At 32.4% G+C, this 19,655-nt stretch overlaps 1 pseudogene; it reads left to right on the plus strand.

The window, feature by feature from the left end:
* Window positions 1-13,814: 13,814 nt before the first annotated feature.
* On the plus strand, window positions 13,815-14,429 carry LOC145611287 (ethylene-responsive transcription factor ERF024 pseudogene; annotated as a pseudogene).
* The last annotated feature ends 5,226 nt before the right edge of the window (window positions 14,430-19,655 follow it).

Here is a 19,655-nt window from a genome sequence, read left to right on the forward strand (position 1 = left end):
ATATTTGTTGATTGAACATTTCTGAAATGGGGTTTGAACATTTCAGGGTTGAAGTTTGAACAATCCTGAGTTGAAGTTTGAACAATGCCAAGAATTATGGGTGGAACAAAATAACTAGTTTGAGATTTTGTAGACGCACTAGTATGAATTGGAACTCTTAGATTAATTTGAGCATTAGTTTTAACACCAACAACACCTTTATATTTGTAGAAACGTTAGAACGAGCTTGAACAACGGAAACACGTTCAACAACATTTAAATCCTTCGCCTGCAAAAAAAAAGTTAATTGATGATCAATATTAAATCAATAAATGTTCAATTACAAATACATATATACACAGATTAGAAAACAAAACCTTAGCAAAAGAAGAAATATCTAAACCATCAGATATGCTGAATTGAAGAGTGCTTTCAATATAAGCCTACACTTATCATAACACTATTATTCCTACACCTATCATCTTTATAACTCTCACTACAACAAACAAATAATAAAAAATGAATTGTCTTTTCTCCTCTTACTCTTCCCAATTCGAATTCCAAAACCGTCCCTAAAAGCATGTTCGTTATACATTTCAAAAGCTTCTTCTTCAGATTTAAATTGTTAATTCAGACTTAGCTGCTTCTTCATCAACTATATCACCCTTTTTTTTTCTATTGCACACATTATTAATACACAATTATAAGTGAACATAAAGGGTTTCAAAAATGATCAAAAGTTAATACATAAAATGTTCAATAACGAAACTGCACATGTTCAATTTGAAAATTTTAAACACATAATATTATCATGAAAAAAATTGTAAAAACAAATGATCAATATGACATTGAAAATGAACATAAAATGTTCATCGTCATCACAACAGAGTATTAACAATCCAAAAATGTTCATCATCATCATAATCAAAATATCAAAATTGAAGCAATGAAAACATATAACACATACATTGAAGCAACAAAATCGAGTACAAAATTATGTAGAAATAAACAGAGCATCCACATAACACAGTATTGATAATCAAAAAGTACAAAATTATGATCATACATTGTTGAACAAACGAATCAATCAATCGAACTTCAGATGAAAACACACTTTCGAAATCACGATCGAAATCGGCAGAGGAAGAATTAGACATTGATGATCAACAACGATTATCAAAATCGTAAAAAATAAACTGGAAAATTAGTATAAAAATCAAATGAATTAGAAGATGAATTGAGCAGAGAGAATGAAGGTATTACAATCAATTAAGGAGAGAGAAAATATATGGTTTAAAATCATATATATACATAGCTTGAATGATAAGAAATTAAAAAAAAAGAATCAAAGTTGTTCGGGAGTACTACCCATACTAGCTACAAAACAATGTAGTTTTGAGGGGGGGGGGGTAGGTAGAACATCCTACACTAGGGTGTAGGGTAAAAATTTCAATCTTCGTTCCACGACAAAGGTTTGTTTGTTTGCCCTTTTTTTTTCCCCAATATATACTTCGTATGATTTTTTTTTTTTTGAAAGGTTCGTATGACTTATTAGTTATTAACTAGTGTTGGCCGAACACGGGTCCTCCCTACCAAGTGTAGTCCCAATCACCACTACACCAACAGTCAATTGGTATAATTCATTTGTTATTGGTCTTGTGTTCAAACCTTATGATGAACATTTTTATTGCCATTGAAAGATAGATGTTAGTACTAAGATGGATGACGTGGCATATGACGGTGATGAGGCATCTATAAACCTAAAGGTGGGCACGGGCCCGGCAAGACACCGGCGGCACGACCTGTCACGGCACGGCGGCCCACCTGTGGGCTGTGGGCTGTGCCATGAAAAAAAATCAGTTTTGGCACGGGCGGCACGGTGGCTGGCACGACAAAGGTTGGCACGTGGCACGGCCGGGCACGGCCCGGCATGGCACGAGGCCCATATTTACTCACCATTATACACTATTGTACAATTTTTGTAATATCGAACTTTGTATTCCGTATAATAAATGAAGTTATTCACCAAATATTGTACGATTTTTAATTATCATTAATTATTTGTATTATCGATTTATCGTACCGGCTCCTGGTTTATAATAAATAAGTTATTCTTCAATTTTTTGTGTTTTCGGATTATCCCACTCGTAATTTTTTTTTATTATATGCATTGTTGTTTTTTGCTAAATTAGTAAAATTGTTTTTATTTGTTTATATAAACTTAAACATAATTAGATAAATAATTTATATAACCTTAATTAAAATAAAGTTGTTCTAAACAAAATATATTAACATTAACATAAATTAATCACATTATTTATATAAAATTAAGTTGGACTAAAAAATACATATCTTTTTTTATTTACATTTATTATTTAAAAAAAAATAAAAAATAAATACATAATAAAAAAAATTAAAGTGGCACGGTATGGCTCGCGGCCCGGCCCGCCAGGCACGTGGGTCGTGCCGTGTCGTGGGCGGGTGTGCCAAAATTAGGCACGGCACGGCCCGCCGCGGAGCCGACAAGGCACGACACGACACGACCCCACCCCCACCGCGGCACGGCCCGCGGCGGCACGGCACGACCTGTTGCCCATGTTTATGTAAACCTATACTAAAAGCGAAACCTAGAATGACACTTGTCAGTTCCTGGTTAAAAATTTTCCAGCCTTTTTTTTTCTTATCTTTTTTTTTTTTTTTTTTTTTTTTTTTTTTTTGCGATATTTTAATGACATTCATTTTATAACATACAATAATAGTTATTACCATTTTAACAACATCTTTAATCCCATTATACTCAATTTTTTGAACATATATTTTATATACTAGGAAACTTTTAGTTACATAAATACTAAGATAGATTAAAAATAAGGTATTGTAATATATTATTTTTCAAGATTATTATAATATTATCAATATCAATTTTTTTTCTCCAACTTTCATCATTTGACAATAAAATTTATTTTAATTAAAAATATATCATTCGGTAGCATACTTTATATAATAAATCTTAAAATTATATAACGTTTGTAAGAACAAAATCATTCTATTATAGTATACATAATATATATTAGAAAATTTAATCTAATTACTCTAATATTTATATGATTATTAAAAAAAAAAAAAAAGCTCCTACTACTCACTAAAAATATATTTAAAAAATTGATTACGAAATATTAATTATTCTAAAGTAAAATGAATTAAATAAATTTTCATATTTCTGTGAAAATGTGTTATTAAATTAAGGATAGATTTATATTAATTCGCATATGGGTACAAATCTAAGCTAATATTTTAATTTTATTATATAAAACCTTATAGCTTCTATTTTTTTTTTTTTTTTGTTTTTTTTGTTTTTGTGTTTAGAGAGCCACAAGGGCGGGTGATGAGAATCGATCCCAGGATCACTTGGGACCGGGAGGGGAGCACTAACCACTTGATCTATCCCTCACTCTCTTCTAAATTTCTATTATTATATATATTTTTTTTATACAACCCAATTCAATAACTTTTACGAATTTTAGTATTTGGTATTGGTATAAACTAAAATTCAAGTTATTTTGTTATAAATAATTTTTTTTAGATAAATTAATGTTGAATTTACACCATTATTTGTAATTTATTTGTTGTAAAATTTAATTATGACCGTGCATGGCACGGGACTAAACCTAGTACTGCTAATACATGTGAAGTGTATCACGTGGCACATATACTGTGTTAGAAACACTTTTTAATAGATAAGTATAGATATATATAGATTTGTATTTCCTCCATTCGTTTTTTTTTTTTTTTTTAACTCGGTGTCTTTATCATGTTTGTCAATGTATTGCTCTAGTTAGATAGTGTGCAGCTAAGGAATCAATTTCATAACAATTAAAAGGTCAAGGTAAATACTTTACAATTGATTTCTTGTACAAGATAGTAGGTGTTAATATACACTGTAACCAAATCAAAGATATGAAAAGATTGCAATGAGGGAAATGGATCAATTCATGATATGCATATCTAGAACAATATCAAATCATGATATTGTTCTCACAAGCATAGATATTACATTATAATAGCAATATCTATAATTTCAGTGTTGACATTATTAGCTCTTGACTTACCAAAGCTTCTATGGAATCGTTATATATAGGAAATTTTAGATAAAACCTTTTTTTTTTTTTGGGCATATAACCGCCTTTTAAAAAAATGTTGCAAAAAATTACCAATTCAAAAAATTTTATTGCAATTTACCACTTTTTAGCCAAATTCATCAACCATTCTACATTGAATTGGTTGTAAGTTGCAACAAAATTTTTAAAATTGGTGGTCCTTTACAACATTTTTTTTAAAAAGGTGGTTATATGCCAAAAAAAAAGGGTGGTTTTATGCAAAATTTACTTAATATATATTGACTAAAAAAATGGGAAAATACAAGTTAATCTGCCACATAAACGAATTTTTGTTAATCTGATGACATTTTTGTAAATATATTGAAAAAGCAGGTTATTTATTCAGTACTTTTGATGAGCTGTCCAATTACTGTTTGCTTTTTTGCTTTTACTGTTTGGTGAGGAAATTACACATGTACCCCTCAACTAGTACATGAAAAGACGCACATACCCCTCCACTAATACTTTAAAAGACAATTATACTCCCAGAAAACAAATTTTATTTATATGGGGAATTAACTGGGTATCCCTCTAAAAAATTTGTATGTTAGAAACAAATATAATAAAAAATCATAAACCATGACATTGTTTTTTTCTCATATACGAATAAATTATCAATGTCATCAACTACTAAATTTGATCACATCAGTTGCAAATAAGAAAATAAAAAGAAAATTATAAAATAATTTGAGACAAAGGAAATAGAGAAGTATAAATTTATAAAAATCGAGATAATTCATGTGTCACATTTGAGTTTGAATGGGAATATGAATTAACTCTTTACATATCGTGATTAATTTTGTGGTCATGAGTCATGACATGGTAAGTTAACATTTGTCTTAACTACTCTTAAATTAAAGGAAAAGTACAAACCATTTCTACATCATAATCGTGCAAGAAACAACGATGTTAATGTATTTAAAAATCCACTTGTATACATTTCTAAGAGAAGACTTCATCAACAACTAATTAATTGCTAAGCTATTGTCAAACATACAATGTATTACTTCTTCTATAAAGATTTTAGGGTAGAGCAACCCAACCAAATACTAATTGCCACAAAAAAAAAGCTCTGAATTGTTCATCTTTACATACATTTGATCGACATGGATGAGGAAATCTTCGCCGAGGAAGGCAATAAGCAAGTTCGACGAGGCCTTTCGTTGCCAGAATATAGTGTTAAAGATCGCAACATGATTTATAAGCTAACACTATCGATGAAGAAAAGATTTAGCCCTCAAGATAACACATCAGAAACAACATCCCCTGTCGAGGCAGGGGAGGTTAGGAATTTACTTGATCGTTTGGTAGAAATCGACAACGAAAGCCGTGTACTTCTTAGCAAGGTGTTTTCATTGTTAGAGAAGGATGAGAATCTTGAAGAGTATGTGAAGAAAAGGATTGAAGATCCTAAAGTTAGTAAAATGTGGCAACTTGTTGAACAAGTCCTTGCTTTCCAAGAAAGTGAATTAAATGTTAAAGATATGATTATGAATGATGATGATGATGATGATGTTGATGATTTGAATGATTATGTTATTAGTGAAAAGGGTATAAAAGAGAAAGACGAACCCGAAACCGAGAAGAAGAATGAACGGTTTAAGGTTAAGAACATTGGGAGTGGTGGTGGTGCTCAAGCTGGTGCTGCCTCTGGTGGTAGTAGTGCTGGTGCTGCATCTACTAAAACTGCTGGATCTACTTCTTCTACTAATAAAACTAAATAAAAGGGAAACGTTGAATTATGTAATATGGAGTACAATTTGATTTTTGTTACTTTGTTTTGTTTGTATCATGATATTTGTTGTTTGATTTTTTTGATTTTTGAAACCATTTTAAGAATAAGACACCATTTACAAGGGTGAAAGGTATTTTACTTTGATGTTATCTTGCTTAGGTTTTTTTATTTTATTTTATTTTATTATTATTATTTTTTTTTTGACAAAATTATTATTATTATTATTATTATTATCTCAAAAACAAAAAGTCATACAACCTACAATAAATTAGTGGGAAGCCGAGATACAATCTGGGCCCCCACTCCTCTAGCTATAGCAAAGCCTACCCTAGTAAAAATATGAGCTGTAGCAGGTGCTCCAATGCCTTGCGTCGTCGAGATCATGAACCTCTGAATTCGCTTAAGCAACGCAACAGCCTCCTTCTCTAATTCACCAAACGATGAAAAGGAGAAGGGAATGAACCCATATCCAATCGCCTGACAACGAGCCTCATACTTAACTCGCTTCCGATGAGCTGCATCAGCCACAACCCGTCCAGGAATAAAGTCAGATAGCCCTGACCGTGCCAAAGGAGAAGATCCTGTCAAATCTACACAGACATCGCGACCACGGTCCCAAGAATAAAGTAACACATCACCAGGTCTGAGGGCCTCGTTGTTCCCTCCAGACAACCCAATGTCAACCTCTTTCCTTGCTGAAATCCCAGAACGATAGCAAACATCTATTAGGGTATCCCAAACAACATTATGTCTATGTTTAATACCCACGATACCAGCACACGACACCGCGTGATCGCCAAAAATATCCCCTGGAAAAACCCTCGAACAAACAGAGCACGGTGTCGAGGCAGAGAACAACGGAACACCCAATCAGTAGCATAACACACATCGGTAAGTCTTTGCGTTCATAGTCTGACCCAATCCTGAAATAGGAACAACCCGAAACCAAGCAGACGTGTGATCTCCTTGTTGAGATTTCCACAATGCTGATAGACGAGGGGATAATGAAAAGGTGGATTCTGCAGAATCGGTAACCTTCGTGAAATATATATCTGTCAATTTCTTCATGAGTTTCGGGGCAGCGACCTCACTAGGATTACTTAAAAAATCAGACTCCACCACGCCATTAAACAGACCCAAAGCGTCTTCAAAAGCTCGACCATGACCAACAATGTCAGCATGTCGTAGAAGCTTTGTCTGCAACCCAGTAGACTGTAACCGAGAAGCAAGAAGCACAATGCCGAACATCACCTGCAGAATAAACACCAAGCCCTCCAAACGCAAATGGTAAAGTTGCAAGCCGCCATTGCCAATTGCCAAACCCAGGTCCTGAGGCAGTAACAATACGCTCCAAAGAAGATCGAAGAGCCCCGTCAAAAGTGCGCTGAGCCGCCTCAAAAGTACTAGGGGGACATGTACGCAATGCAAAGTAGAGTTTAGAAACTTCGGTACAAGCCCTAAGTAACAATAGCTCACATTGTGGATCATCCAGCGTAGCAACCTTATCCATAAGCGCAATGGTCTTGGTCACCCTATGCATCACAAGCTCACTACTAAAACCAGAATCAGTACTAGCAGGACCACCAAGCAACTTAACACCACGCGAAGGTCGAGCAATGTTAGGTGAAAAGACACCCAGAAGCCTGCTTCGGGGGTCTTCTGAAGGCCAGAAAACTTTAGTTTTATCCACGTTAAGATGTAACCCAAAACGAGGCCCTTCCTCCATAATCAGCTGCAAAATCTTCCCCACCACCAATTATTATTATTATTATTATTATTATTATTATTATTATTTTCTATTGAACATGACCTTTTGGGCTATACCCTTATCCAAAGGCAATTTGCAAATACTTTGATAAGATAAATGACAAGCATGACTTTTATTTTTTGACTAAATTAATTTAATGACACAAATGTTTGTATACTTGATCTATGTTAACTTCCAACATTATTCACATATTTTAGTTTGAACATCATCAGTTTGTTATACACTTTGCATAAAGAAAAACATAGTCATGTTTGGAAATTAATTTTGTTGGATTCATTTTAATGTATAGTTTCAAAACATTAAATTTTTTTATTATTATTTTTTAAATTAATAATTAACGGTATTAAAGATTAAAGTTGTACAATTGATAAATATGCACAATTAAAATAAAACAACATAAAAGAAACATAGGAAGAATAAGTTTGAAGCACCGTAGTAATTGATCAAATACTTATTTATCGTTTAATTAATTTAAAATTAGAAGTATTGTGTATTTTTTTGGTCCAAAAGTTCAAACTCACAAAAGGGATGTATATTTTTCATAGTCTTAAGTACTACCCTCAAAACTCACAAAAGGGATGTATATTTTTCATAGTCTTAAGTACTACCCTCAATATTTTTCATAGTCTTAAGTTTAAACTCACAAAAGGGATGTCCTTAACCGTAGGATGCTAATAAGGAAAACTATTGATTGGGAGGTCACTAGTTCAAGTGACCCGTTTGATGACCTTACTTGGTGTTGAATTGATCCCACCATATAAGAATTGATCGCACCATATAAGGATAAGCTAGCCATGGTCAAACAATTTCGATTCTCTTTGTTGCTCTCTTTATGGTGTGTAGTATGTTTTTGCTCCTTAGTTTGTAAGGAGTCCCTAATCTTCGACATGTCCGGCCAATTCAAGTTTAATTTTATTTTTAATGTCAAAAGTTGTTGTAAAGGCTTAAGTGTTAAAAGCCATGCTTTAAGTCTTAGTTCTAGTTCTGTATTTTGTAAACTCTGATTTTATAAATACATTTGCTATTGAAAAAAAAAAAAAAAGTAGAGGATGCTTAGAATTACCTTTGCGTCGGGTTTTTTTTTCTTAAAAAAAAACTTTTTATTTTACTGCCACATTATGGGCGATGCAAACGAATGAAAATGTTTATTGCAAAGGTTTAAAGGTTATATTGCAATGGACTTTAGCGTTGCATTAACTCAGAAATGTAAAAATCAATAAAGGTTGAAAAATAGAACATCTTTTATTTGCAAGAGTCTTTTAGCCCTTTAGACCTTATTCCTTAACTGAGATTTTTTTTTTTTTTTTTTTTTTTTTTTTTTTTTTTTTGGTGTTTCATTCACTTTATCCTTTGGGCTAATCCGGATTCGAGGATCAGTTGTGGATGGTAAGGTTTCAATCCCCTCTCAATTATTGTTGCGGGGGATCGAACACGCGGTCCTCCATACCAAATGTTGCTTCAATCACCACTACACCAACAACAAATTGGTAGAGATTCCAAGTTTCTCAGGACTATGTTTCTCAAGTGTCAAAGTAGTACGTTAGTGATTTTTTTTTAATTACAAATTTAACCTATTTTTGTTTCTCATTTTGACAAATTGGGACGGATGCTTAAAATAAAAATCCATAAACAAAAGGAAAAAAGGCCATTGGTGGTCCAAAGAAAAGCCCATAAGGCTGAAAGTATCCATTTGAAAGCCCACGATGTATCGCAACACATTCACTATTATGCCGACAGTAATTAAAGTAATGATTAATAATCAGCGGCTGCTAATCCATGTAATTAAATAATTAATTAAAAGTATGTGACCACACCCAAAACAGTCTTGGTATAATAATGTTGCGTTTGAAAAACCTTTCACAGTTTCAACATGTACATAGCGATGTGGTAACCTTCAGAAAAGACTGCCAAATACTTATTAATTCTTTTTCCTACAACGCGGCTGCGGCAACTCCTAGCCTTACTACTGACTGTCAAATGCTATGTACTAGTCTAAGCCCTCCTCCTACCCCCTTATGCGGCGCGGCAACCCCGTTCCTCCGTTTTCCTTTCATCCTTCTGTCTGCCTGACGGAAAATCTAAGTTCATCACTGTTAGTATTTGTGGAGTTCCTTTGAAAAGAAAAGGCAATTTGTAAGGAGGATATGTGCTAATGACACTTTCATTAATTACTATGCAGTATTACAAACACATCTTGAATCTGTCAATACTGTTCACCTTTAGTAAAGGTTGTATCGGTGGTATATGAAATTTGAGATTATAATTCAAGTTGTTCTATTACGGAGTATTAGACAATTAATTCACTAAATTAAAATTTAGTTGATGAAAATAAATTAAGTTTGTAATCTGTTTTTTAATATGACCTTAAAAGATACTTTCTCCGATTTTTTTAGTTGACACGTTTCTTTAGTTACGTTTGCCAACGCACAAAGTCAACCATGCATTAATATCTTTAATTACCAATGATATTTTTAAAATATATATCATAACGAATTTGACAAGATTACACTTGGCCATATTTTTCATTACTTATAAAGCACAAAACACGGTCAAAGAAGAGTATATAAATAGTGCTAAAGTCAAAACGCATCAACTAAAAAAACGGAGGTAGTATGTCGATATGTACATCATAACCTATATATATAGTTTCATATTGACTTTTTATGATTTATACTTGTTCATGAAAGCTTTGTGTTGACATATGTGTGGATGAAATTAGGGCACTTTAAAAAAAATTGGTAATGGTATTATAAATTGGACCCATATGAATAAGTTTACACTTTGTTTGGATTGAAGGAAATGGAGGGAAAGGAAGGGAATAAAAATGGAAGAATGGATGGATAACAAGTGAGGAAAGAAAGGAATTTAGAGGTGAGAAATGAAGGGATTAAATTATACACCGTAAGAAATTGATCTCTCAAACAATGGAGAGATTTGGAAGAAAAAAGTCATCTTTCTTCCCTCACCTCTCTTTCCTTTCCCTTCACACCCGGCCCCTCCCCTCCCCTCCCCTCCCTCTTCTTCTTTTCCTTCCCATTTATCTATCCAAACATACCGTTAATCCTATTTGAAATTAAACACAATGTTATATTGGTTAAAATAGTGTATGTGAATTAGGGCTGAGCAAAATTACCTTAAAAACCGAAAACTCATTGCGTTACCGTTCCGAAAATTAGGGTACCTGATTCGATAACCATAACGGTTCGGGTACCCGTTCCGATAATTTGTTATCGGGTATGGTCACTACAACAAAATAAAGCAAAGGTAATAGTGAAAAACCATTGCCTAATATAAAAAAAAAGTGTTACCTTATAACTCTCAAGCATTTAGTAGGTTGTAGGGCTCGAACTTAGTAAGGTGATTTCACCACCAACTCCACAATATATATATATATATATATATATATATATATATATTACACACACTCGCCATAAAAGCAACATCTTAAATTATGTTGTCTTTTTAATATAAATGTTGCCGTAGATGGCAACATAGATATTAAAGTTACATTTTCAAGCTATAGTTTTGTTATTGTTATCTTTTCATGCAACAATAATTATGTTTGTTGTCTTAGACTAGAAAAAGGTAACACTTTAAGCGACTGTAGCCTTATATAGTCTAGAGCAACACTTTTTTATCTGTTACTTTAGTTCAAGGTAACAAATATATATTGTTGCTTTAGATTAGTAAGAGTATCATTTCTGTAAGTGTTGCAATCTTAAGTGTTGCCTATTCTCATTTTTTTTGTAGTGGATTTTTGGGTATCATTTTTAAATTAATGGGTACCCATTCCGTTCCGATAAACAATTATTTTGTTTTTTTTTCCTACTTAAATCTATTTTTTTTATATTTAAACTCTTACATTACTTCATAATCACTATAAATATCAATAATTAGTAATGTTATTAATAATTTGGTCAAGATCATGTGGTATTGTTGTTAATTAGTGTTAAAAAATATATCATAATAACTAATTTTTTAAGTTTAATTATCACTATTGGATACTTTATTGGGTACCCGATAACCGTTCTGAAAATACGGGTACCCAAACTTATCGGTTCGGGTTATGAATATCACTTTTAGTGATATTGGTTATCGGGTACCCGAACCGTTAGAACGAACTAACGGTACGGATACCCGTCCCATGCTCACCCCTAATGTGAATATTGCAAAAGTCGAAATGCTCGTCACTTACCCCATACACATAGTGGCAAACTCACTCCTCCTTGTTCCTACATTATAAAACACAAACATTTGTCAAAGTAGTGTATAAGAAAAATTACTGATATCATGGGTAATTTTATGTCTAATAGGTGCACAATTTGTAAGATAGGTTAGTTACAAGTTCAGGAGAGGTAAGTTGTCACATTTTTAATATATTGGTATGTACAAATTTTTAAATGGACCTGGTTCACACTAATTTATTGTGAACCACCAACATTAATTAGTGACAATTTGATTGTTTTATTAATAAAAAAAGGTCACTAAATTAATATAAAGGTTATTATGTTGAAAAAAGAGTTAGTGTGACATTATAAAAGTTATAAGGAGTTAATTTTTTTAATGAAATTTTTAATATAATGGTCAATATGAATAATAAAGATCACTATGTTAAAATTAGGTCACTATTCAACATAATGTTGTACTTTAAGTTCATAATAACATTAAAGATCACACAAGTTTTTAAAAATGTGACTGTGTTAAAAATAAGGTTACTATATTAAAATTAGGGGTCACTATGTTGAATATAATGTCAGTTACGTTGGTATAAACCTTAGGTTCACAATAATATTATTGTGGACCAGGTCCACACAAGATTTTCTGATTTATATGTTGCTACTTTGCTATGAGTGCTAGTATAAATTAAGATGTCAACCATATACTTGTGATACAAATATATTTTTCTACTGAATTATTTCCAATTTTTGAGTGTTTGATTGAAATGACATTCAGACCATTTATTTTGATTTACTAGTCCTTTGTTAAGCTAGGACATGATAATTACATACAAGCTAGTTTTCTTAGGTAATACAATTCACAATTAAAGGGGGGTTTTGACAACCGTACCATTTTATTAGATGAGGTGCTAGGATTAGATCAGATAATTGTTCCATGAAAGAAGTTAACTCATGAAATTGCAAATTGTGATTATAAATATATTGCCATTTGTAGCATCCTAAAAAGAGTACTAAAATCAGTACCCTTTTATGTCCAAGAGAAAAACTTAAGCTAAGCTAACACATTCAACTAACAATCCAAGGAGAGTCTTTTAACAGCTTTAGACATGATAGAATCCAAAGATAAAAACCTCAGCTCTATGAAAATCATAATCTAGTACATTTGTAAACGGTTTTTCACAAGGGGTTAAACAAACATTATACGCAGTTTCCAATATATAACGATCAACAAACACTCAGCTTAGTCAAATAAGTCTGACTAATTGCTTAACAGTTTGACAACTAACATTATCTAATGTAGGACAAAAGTCTATTTGATCATAGACGAGTTACGACATCAACACCTGGCCTGGTTGTCTTTGTAAGACATGACAAAGTCCTATACAAGGCACTAGAAGGATACATAAGATGCACATTGACAATACCTCAAGAAATAGTGAGATGGAGGTGACTAAATAACCTAAGCTAACTACCCATAAGTTAAGTACTGAACAAAAATTCTACCTAGTACCTACATACATCCATTTCAAAATTAACGATCAAATCACGCCCACCAAAATGTATCGATCAAATTAATTTATCCTCACACAATCACACGTTTTTGGACGACAGAATACTGTTTTATTCCATTATATCCCACTATTAGCATACTCTCACACACTTACTCGCACACAAAAATCCCCCACTATTGTTGTTATAGTGATGGAAGCCGTTTTTATCTGCATTTCTAAGCACTTATATTACCTTCATTTCCAACACTTGAAAAGCTGGCTTACACCAAACTTACCCATTTTCACTCCTTCCATCTCTTACAATTACCAGCTAGCCGCAAGCGAGTACGAGTAAGTGCAGTTCATCTTCTTCTGGTTTGCACTTGTGATTAATCCCAGTCTTCAGGAATCACCACATATATAAATGGCTTCCTCCTCGCCACGAATGTTCCAGGTAACTACTTACCCTTCTCATCATAATAACACTACTTTTTTTTTATTATTATTATTACCTTTATTATTGTAACTATGCATCATAATAACCAAGATAATAATCATGAATGCTCCAACTCATCCCGCTCTTCCTATAAAGGGGTACGCCGTAGGAAGAGTGGGAAGTGGGTATCAGAAATTCGAGAGCCTAAGAAGCCTACTCGAATTTGGCTTGGGTCTTACCCTACTCAGGAGATGGCTGCCGTGGCCTATGATGTGGCAGCCCTAGCTCTAAAGGGCCCCGGCACCCAACTCAACTTCCCGGACTCCTCCCCTTATCTTCCGGTCCCTCACTCCACCTCTCCGAGGGACATCCAGGCAGCTGCTGCCTCTGCAGCCGCAGCAGCTGGTGCTGCTGCGGATGCATTGAATTCTGAAAGAAGGGCAAACCTAAGTGTTGGTGGTCAAAATGATGGTGGAAGTGATGGAAACAATAGAGGGAAAAGAATTGAGGAATATTTTGTTGATGAAGATTTGATATTTGATATGCCAAATGTGTTGGCAAATATGGCTCAAGGAATGCTCCTTAGCCCTCCTCGATTGGATGTTCCTACTAACTATGTTGATTATGATGATGAAGATATTATTGGGAATTCTTCAGGAAATCACAACCTTTGGAATTATCCATAAAATATAATCTTCTAAATATTACCCTATATCATAATAATTATGTTAAGCTCTATGAAAGTAAGATTATGGGGTTTCCTAAAAAAAAGTAAGATTAAGGGGAGTATTAAACTATATATTGATAATCAAGTAATAATTATAGTAATGTATTTACGTTATATGTATTTTAGTACTTTTGTATAAATAGTGTTTGTGTACAAATAGTAATTAAAATAAAACTATCTTGCACTACTTTGGATTAGTTATGGAAAGCTAAGAATTTCCTTTAATTAAGAGGTGTCTTTTTTTTTTTTATTTTTTTTTTATTATTATTATTTTTTTAATATATATATTTTTTTAATTTATTCTTTTATTTATGAGGAAGGTCCGGTTATTATTATCTGTATAAGTTTTATATAGAGCTGTCAAAAACCGACCCGAACTGGTGAATCCGAACCGTTTCGAACTGTTCCGAAAAGGAACCGAACCGTTATGAACCTGTTATTTTAAAACCGTAAACCGACCCGACCCGATTTTTTAAAACCTGAAACTGAACCGATCCGAATGTTTGAGAACCGTTAATGAATCGTACCCGTTATCAAGCAGAACTGATACAACCCGAAACCGAGAACAACCCGAACCGAGTACTTCCGAACCCGATAGCAACCCGACCCATTGTAAATCGAAACCGATTAAACCCGACAAAAACCTGATAAACCCAAATCGTTTACAACCTGTAACTTAAAGCCGAACGCTATATTGTATTAAAAAAAAATCTGAATCAAAAGCTTACTCTAGATTTGTTATTATTATTTGATCCTGAAAATCTTTATACAGAAAAGGGACTTAATTAAAGCTAAACAACTAATTAATACTCCGTATGATCTATTGGAATAACTAATTATAGAATGTTGAGGATTTACTAGGATATATACGTTAACGTAACCCGTTTAAAACTGGCAAAACCAGTTATCAAACAGACTATGTTCAACTCGAGCCAATTATGACCTAAACCGATTACAACCCGACCCGATTAGGACCCGATATGTTTTGACCCAAAACCCGATTTAAACTGACAAACACCGTTTTTAAACCGACCGACTTTAACCCGAATCGATTATGACCCGAACCAATTATAACCCGACCCGATTAGAATCCGACCCGAAAAGAAACTGTAATAAAAACAAACCTAACCGAACCGACCCGAAATTATTTAAAACCGACCCGAACTGACCCGATAATAATTCCAACCCGTTAAAAACCGATCCGTTGTAAACCGAAAACCGATAAACCGAACCAAAAACCGAACCGCAAAACCGATTGACACCCCTAGTTTTATATGTTTAAAATTTAAGGTCAATTTCTGTAAGCTCAAGATATATAAACTAAATTTGTTCTTATTGAGTCATATGTATGTCTACATTTTCTTAAGCTATGTTCTTTTTGGGTAATATGTAACTGTATGTTATTTGTTAGCTAGGTGAGTGGTAGCTTTCTCATTAGTGTTATTAAGTCTTAAAATTACTCTATCAATTAATTATGTTTTAATTAGTAGGATAATTGTCTTACAAAGTTCGAGATTACACTATCTTGTTTTCACTTACACTACTTAGAGAAGGTGTACCTAATGTTTGAGTAGTTAGTAGGGTAATTTTCATTATTAGAAAGATTAAGGATGCCTATACGCACCACTACTAGCTATTATGTTTCCGGTTACACTTAAAGTTAAATATACCCTTAATTTTGAAAAAGAAAGAAAAAAAACATTGGTACACGTACACCTAACACTATAATATTGCCTCCGATTTTTTTTTAGTTGCAATTTCGGGGTATTATATGAGAAATATAAAACATTTTAAAGTTGCAACTAAAAAAATCGGAGATATTATGTAATTACAAATTAAAAGACACTTATAACTGGTTTTGATAGTATATAATTTGACCTTTAAAAGAGTTTTATGACTTGCTTCTTTTAGAAGATACTTTATCAGTTTTCTTCTGATGCCCTTTATCTCATGATTATTTCGAATGTATTAAAAAAAATAAAGGAATATATTAGCAGTTGGTAGTTGATGTCCTCTTTTAGTAGTTGATAGAGATGGCTTGATTTAAATGGGGCAAAGTATTGATAGGCTCTTATATAATTGGTAAGAGAGTCAGCATCATCAGCATCATCAGCATCATCATGGATAAATTGATGGTTGAAATTTGTAAAAGGTGGATAATAGATGTTTCAAGTGTTGAAAATTTGTTACAATATGGTAGGTACACAGCCGGGGAAGAAACGAACAACTACCACTGGAAATGCTAAAAAATAAAATGGAGTACATGGACAACGGGAAATTATTTTACACACCAAGACTTGGTATAATTTAGGCATTCCTTACGTAAATAGCATAGAAATTTGTGTTCTTACAATATTATACCTACTTTTTAAATTTGTGTTCTTAAAATAAACAAAAATAAAGAATAAATAAAAAATAAAAACAACTAATCTATATGCTGTTTATGGTCTATGGAAATTAAATTATCCTTTTGTTGTTGTTGATGTTGTTTGTACATTAATATTTGTTACTCCCTCCGTCCTTTTATTATATGTCTATTCTCATTTTGCATGAAATTAAGAAAGTTACATATTTCTTATAACTAGTAATTAGGAGTATATATATGCATGTAGGGTTAGAGAGAGATAGAAATACAGGAAAAGTGGTTTGGAATTGTTCCTAAAAAAAAAAAAAAAAAAAAAAAGAAAAGTCGTTTGGAATAAGGAAATAGAAAGCAAGTATTGGGGATCAATGCTAAAGTAAAAAATAAAGAAAAAGAAAAAGGATGATAAATAATTAAAAAGAGAATAATATTGTGAAAAAGTACTATCTAGAAACAGACACTTATTTTTGATGATCCAAAAAAGGAATACAAACATATAATAAAAGGATGGAGGGAGTATAATATAATTATCCTATTTATGTATTATATAAACAAAGATATCCTATTGAGTATAATATCTTAAAAGGAAAATATACTTCATATACATATTTTAAAGAAATCTAAAATTAGATTGAAAAATGAAGGGCTAAATTGATTGAATCTTAAGGAGTCTTAACAAGATTGTAACTATTTTTTTTTTTTAAAATAATTTAATTTAAAACTTGATGTGGCATAAGATAAAAGTAGTTTATGAAAAGATAAGGCTAATCTTGACTAAAATAAAGTAGCTAAAATTTATACCTAGGTTTAATAAATAAAAAAAATTAAAAAAAAAAAACTTGCCTACAATCTATTATATATATGAAGGGGAGTTTTATCCCGAGTTTTTAGAGACACATGTAGCATTTAATATTCTTAGCGCGCCAGGTAGGATTATAAATGTTAGTTGTAACCAATTAAATAAGAGATTATTAGAATTAAATAATTAAAATGTCACGTAAGTAAAACTGGCGAATGAGATTTTTAAGTTTGAATTAATTAAATATAAAATATTATCTTTTGATATTAGGAATTTTATTTATAAACATAACAAATTTTATCACAAAAAACAATATATATTATATTTAAAAATTCAAACAAACCGTGCATCGGACGGGTTTCATCAAGTTTCTAATAAAAAGTTACTCTCTTTAGAAGAATTTTACGTTGTAGACTCTTTATTGTTTAAAGGATATCATATCAACCTTTACAAAAACACAAATTTTCATATGTGGCCAGCCACATTTTTTTTAGTATTTTTTAAATTTATTTTCTTCCCCCACCCTCTAATTCTCTCTCTTGAACTCTGAAGAAAATCAATTTAGTCTTTGTTCCACTTTTGCCGATTTATGTCACTGTTGTTGTTGTCATCGTCATTGTCATCGAATCTACAAATTCGATATTCAAGTACTACTCAATTTATCTCTCTCGACAAATTTAGCTAAACTTTTGCAATTACAAATGTAAATTTTAACAAATTAATGATGTGTGTATTAAAATTTATAAATTTTGGAACAATTTTTTTTTATTTTTTTTTTCTATGATGACTTAATGAATTTGAGGTAGAAATTGAAGATGATGCAAGAAAAGGTTGAAAATGGAAGAAGTAGAAGATCCATTGAAGTACAAATTTGAGGTAGAAATTCATTATTGAAAATTCGAGGTAGAAAATCAAGGTTAAAAATTTGAGGTAGAAATTTGTCGTTGTCTTAGTCGGTGGCTCGGCGCCATTGTAGTAGCTTCGAAGGAGATCCATCAAAGAAAAAGAAGAAGATGAAGAAAATGAGTTACTCAGTCAGTCAAGGGTTACTTGGTCAGTCAAATGTTACTCGATCGGTTAGTCAAGGGTTACTCGGTCGGTCAGGAATTACTTAGTCAATGGTCACTCAATCGGTAAAGGGTTACTCAGTCGATCAGAGTTACTTGATTGGTTAGAGATTATTGATCGGTTGGTTAGGGGTTACTCGGTCGGTTAGGGATTACTTGGTCAGGGGTCACTCGGTCGGTTAAGGGTTACTCTATAATACCCCGTATTTTTATACTTATTTTAATTTAAATAAGTATTTTTAAAAGTATTTAAATAAGTTGAAATGGATTATTTATGATGTTTTATTAATTTAAAGAGTTTTATATTTAATTAAAAGGTCCAACTTATTTACTTAATAATTTTGAAAATACTTTATTTTATAATTAAAAATTTTGGGGCTTGTTATGTATTTTTATGAAAGAAATTTAAAGTCAATGGTATTTAAGGTAAGTCAAAGGATTAGTTTGAATAATAAATGGATAATTAAGGGTAGGAAGGGAATTTAAGCTTAGTAGGATTTTTAGAGAGAGGTATAAATACCCGTCACATGGGCAAATTGAACCTTGTCCAATGTAGAGAATACTCAAAGGTAACTCTCTCTACCTCTCCTCTTATTTTTCTCTCCTCTATATTACCCTTCCCCTTATTTTACTAACACCACACGTCGGCCACTGTTGGACTTAATGATTTTGATGATGACACAACCTCACTTACTTACAAACTAATAAGTGCTTGATTGTTTAAGTGTGTACTCAGTTACAAAGACTAGGAGAATGAAGTGTCTTGTAAAAATACCATGAGGAACAAGAAGGCCAAAAGCAGAGCTATCCTTATAGAAGAGTTCCCTCACAGGATCTGGCGCTTCAGAAATGAAGACTAGAGAAGAGAAGGTTCCCTTAGGGAACAGAAGCTTCAGAGAAGAAGCCTCATCAGAGAAGAGAAGTTCCTCCCAAGGAACAGAAGCCTCGGAGTAGAAG

This window comes from Chenopodium album, chromosome 3 (genome assembly GCF_948465745.1).
Source record: "Chenopodium album chromosome 3, dcCheAlbu1.1, whole genome shotgun sequence".
Lineage (NCBI taxonomy): Eukaryota > Viridiplantae > Streptophyta > Magnoliopsida > Caryophyllales > Amaranthaceae > Chenopodium > Chenopodium album.